General features: G+C 43.6%; 1 pseudogene; it reads left to right on the top strand.

Moving 5' to 3' along the window:
• The first annotated feature begins 2,553 nt into the window (after positions 1-2,553).
• LOC137766051 (mortality factor 4-like protein 1 pseudogene) lies at positions 2,554-3,601 on the top strand (annotated as a pseudogene).
• The last annotated feature ends 1,133 nt before the right edge of the window (positions 3,602-4,734 follow it).

The following is a 4,734-nucleotide window of genomic DNA, read 5'->3' as shown; positions in this document are numbered from 1 at the left end:
TGCGGGTGCGCGCGCCGAGCGCCGGCCCCCAGCGGAGAGCTCGGGCCCGGGCGGGGCGGGGACACCAGGTCTTGTAATTTACCCAGATTTATTAAAACAGCGCCTCCCGCCGCCACCCCTCCTCCATGTAAGCTCCACTGGGGAAGAGAGAAAGGATTTTGGCTGTTGTGTTTACAGCAGTATCCTCAGGGGCTGGAACAGTGCCAGTCACTTAGAACAATGCCTAGCACATTTAATCCACTCAATAAAAATGTGTTGAATGAATGAATGAACGAAAGACCGAACGGGCTCCCTCCTGCACTCCCCGCCTTCACTAGTTCCACAAACTGCTCAGATCATAATTCTCCAATCAATAAAACAGGGATAAAAATAACTATCATTGAGTTGTAAAGGCTTGGTATCGTTGCAGGCTCAAGCAGAACTTTGTAATTATGGTAAATATTGGCTCCCTCCCCCTTCTCTGTGGCTCTTCCCTCTGTGCTCCTGATTGCCCAGTCCTCCACTGATTAACGTCTTTGGGGGTAGGTAGAGAGGAAAGAGAGTCCCTCATTATTTTGTTTACCTATCATTTATATCCCATCAATTTCCAAAATAGAACATGAGGTAGCTTTCAGTAAAATGTATGTAAATTTAAAAAAAATTATGGGCTTCCCTGGTGGCGCAGTGGTTGAGAATCTGCCTGCCAATGCAGGGCACATGGGTGCGAGCCCTGGTCTGGGAAGATCCCACATGCCGCGGAGCAACTGGGCCCATGAACCACAGTTACTGAGCCTTCGCGTCTGGAGCCTGTGCTCCGCAACAAGAGAGGCCGCGATAGTGAGAGGCCCGCGCACCGCAATGAAGAGTGGCTCCCGCTTGCCACAACTAGAGAAAGCCCTCGCACAGAAACGAAGACCCAACACAGCCATAAATAAATAAATAAATTACTTAAAAATTTTTTTGTTTTATTTCTATTTATTTTTTGGCCGTGCCCAGGGGCATGCCAGATGCAGGATGCTAGTTCCCCAACCATGGTTGGAACCGTGCCCCCAGAAATGGAAGGGCGGATTCTTAACCACTGGACCACCAGGGAAGTCCCAAATGTATGTATATTTTAAACATTAAAGCTACTGAAACGTACATGTTAAAGTACTTTTGAAGGAGGAGAAGAAAAAAAAAACAACTAACCATCTAGATAATTCTAATTGAGAATTCAGTTTCACTTTCAGTTTTGTGACAAGGGAGGAGTAGGATGTTTCACACTTTTTGTAGATGTTAAAAAAGAACATTTTCATCCATCAAATTAACTAACATTTGCTGTTGCCCCTCTGTACAAAAGGCACAGAGATGATCATAAGAGGATGTCAGACTGCTTCACATGTTACCCTTAGTCTTCAAGAGGAGCAGAATTCCCACCAGCCCCATAAAACCTGAAGGGAACTCATCATGGGGCCTTGGGCCTCACAAAAGATATTCAACATTGAAGATATTTTCAGCAGCAGTTTAAGAGAAGATGCAGAAATAGTCTCTGAAAGTGGAGGAAAACCAATACAAAATTGCATGTACCTTTTATAAAGACATATGCATATATTACAACTAAAAATATATCAAAATGTTAACTATGAATAATTGAAGATTGGGTGATTATATATGATTATTTTTTTTCTTTTTACTTTCTAAATCTTCTAGGTAAAAATTTTTACTTATACAATCAGGGAAAAGATTTGTTTAAAAACAAATGCTGGACTTCCCTGGTGGCGCAGAGGTTAAGAATCCACCTGCCAATGCAGGGGACACGGGTTTGAGCCCTGGTCTGGGAAGATCCCACATGCCGCGGAGCAACTAGGCCTGTGCACCACAACTACTGAGCCTGTGCTCTAGAGGCTGTGTGCCACAACTACTGAGCCTGCGTGCTACAACTACTGAGCCCGTGTGCCACAACTACCGAAGCCCGTGCTCCTAGAGCCCATGTTCCGCAGCAAGAGAAGCCACCGCAATGAGAAGCCTGCGCACCTCAACAAAGAGTAGCCCCCGCTCTCTACAACTAGAGAAAGCCCACGTGCAGCAATGAAGACCCAACACAGCCAAAAATTTTAAAAACAAAACAAAACAAAAAACAAATGCTGTCCACCCCAAGATGTAAAGAATTTAGAATTTTGTCACTCCACTCTTCACAAGAGAAAAGCTGGACCACTGGAAAAATCAACTCTTCTTAGATGCATTAGTGAATTGAGGTCACAGGGCAAACTGCAGCCCCCAAAACTGGAGAGACAGGCAAATGCAGAGAATCAATGGACAAGGGGCAGAAGCCTCAGAAAACAGGGAAACAAGCCGTGCTTGACTTCCTGCTGGAGGCTGAGTGTGGACTAGCTTGAGAGTTAAAAACTCCTGGGGATAGATCGGCCCTGGATGTGGAGCTGGCGGTGCCTGAAGGTGTGTCTGACGTGGAGCCGGGTGGGGTAGAGAGTAGGGGGCAGTAGTCGGGGTGGTGGGAGGAGGAGGAGGGGGCGGCCAGTCACTTAAAATTGGTGCCCAAGCAGGACCAGAAACCTAAATTCCAGGAGGGTGAGAGAGTGCTGTGCTTCCATGGACCTCTTCTTTATGGAGCAAAGTGTGTAAAGGTGGCCGTAAAGGATAAACAGGTGAAATACTTTATACATTACAGTGGTTGGAATAAAAATTGGGATGAATGGGTTCCAGAAAGCAGAGTACTCAAATACGCGGACACCAATTTGCAGAAACAACAAGAACTTCAAAAAGCCAGTCAGGAGCAGTATGCAGAGGGGAAGATGAGAGGGGCTGCCCCTGGAAAGAAGACTTCTGGTCTGCAACAGAAAAATGTTGAAGTGAAAACAAAAAAAGAACAAACAGAAAACACCTGGAAATGGAGATGGTGGTAGCACCAGTGAGACACCTCAGCCTCCTCACAAGAAAAGGGCCCGAGTAGATCCGACTGTTGAAAATGAGGAAACATTCGTGAACAGAGTTGAAGTTAAAGATTCCTGAAGAACTAAAACCATGGCTTGTTGATGACTGGGACTTAATTACCTGGCAAAAACAGCTCTTTTATCTTCCTGCCAAGAAGAATCTGGATTCCGTTCTAGAGGATTTTGCAAATTAAGAGAAATCTCGAGGAAACACAGATAATAAGGACTATGCTGTTAATAAAATTGTGGCAGGGCTAAAGGAATACTTCAATGCAATGTTGGGCACCCAGCTACTCTACAAATTTGAGAGACCACAGTATGCTGAAATCCTCGCAGATCACCCTGATACGCCTATGTCCCCGGTGTACGGAGTGCCACATCTACTGAGATTATTTGTACATATTGGAGCAATGTTGGCCTATACACCTCTGGATGAGAAGAGCCTTGCTTTATTACTGAATTATCTTCATGATTTCCTAAAATACCTGGCAAAGAACTCTGCAACTTTGTTTAGCGCCAGCGATTATGAAGTGGCTTCTCCTGAGTACCATCGGAAAGCTGTGTGAGGTGCTTATACTCACTCATGTTTGGATCTCTGTAAACACATTTTTGTTTCTTAGTGCTTCTCTTGTACAAATGATGTACTTTGGAAATGTTAGTGTATAACAGAAGTGATGTTTGTTTTCTGTTTGATTTTAAACAGCAAATAAAAGGGGTTACAGCTCCTTTTTTCTTTTCTTTCTTTTTTTTTTCATTTCAAAGTTGCTACCAGTGTATTCAATGATGGACAACAGAGAGACGTACTGTAGAGTGTTTTATTGCTTAGTTGACAAAGCTGCTTTTGAATGCTGGTGATTTTATTCCTTTGGCACTACGCACTTTTATAATATGTGTTAATACTGTATGACAAAATGCTCTGATTCCTAGTGCCTAAGGCTCAGTTCAGTGTGTATAACTGAAGACACTCGTCCAGTTGTGCCCCCCTTTTTTTTTATGGTGCTTACAGTAAAGACCCCAACCTTTGCAAGTCATCCATGTTGTTCCTTAGGCATTTTATCTTTGCTCAGATTGTCAGAGAATGGTGGCTTGTTTCATGGTTTTTGTATTTGTGTCTAATGCGCACTTTAACATGATAGACGCAATGCATTGTGTAGCTACCGTTTTCTGGAAAAGTCAATCTTTTTAGAAATAGTTTTTCAGATCTTCAATACATTTTTTCTCTAGGTTTCAAAAAAACAAAACAAACCAAAAAAACCCCCCAAAACTCCTGGGCACCCAGTCTTAGTGGGGTCCTCCTACTTTCTTGAGCTTTTTTCACAGGTGCCCCACCAGAAGGAAGAGAAAGCTTCCTTCCTGTTTAGCCAGAGGGAGGTGAAAAGTAACCATCTGAAATACACTGAGAGTGTTCTGTTTAAAAAAAAAAAAAGCCTGCTTTCAAGGGGAATTATTTTAGCCAAGTCTACTGTGACCCAGCTCAAAGGCAATTAGACAGCTCAGCCCCCTCAAACCTTCTTGTCATAAGGGGAGGAAAAACAGAGGGACAGAGGCTAAGAAACTCCTCTGAGGGTCTCAGTCCAGAGGTTCAGGCTCATTATAAAGAAAAAACAAACCCTGAAATTTAATTTTAAGATTATTGAATGTTTCCCCTCCACAAAACCTTCCACCACACCCATAAGACTCCAGTGGATTACAACTCTATTTAAGAGAGAGTTTCTAGGGAAACCCAGAGACAACAGGGAAGACAAAAAATGAAGATACTGGAAGACATCAAAGCCTCTGACACCCACAGGGGCAGCAAGCATTAAACACAGACTAACTCTTAACCAGA

This window comes from Eschrichtius robustus, chromosome 6 (genome assembly GCF_028021215.1).
Source record: "Eschrichtius robustus isolate mEscRob2 chromosome 6, mEscRob2.pri, whole genome shotgun sequence".
NCBI lineage: Eukaryota > Metazoa > Chordata > Mammalia > Artiodactyla > Eschrichtiidae > Eschrichtius > Eschrichtius robustus.
This window is presented reverse-complemented; position numbering and strand designations above follow the sequence as displayed.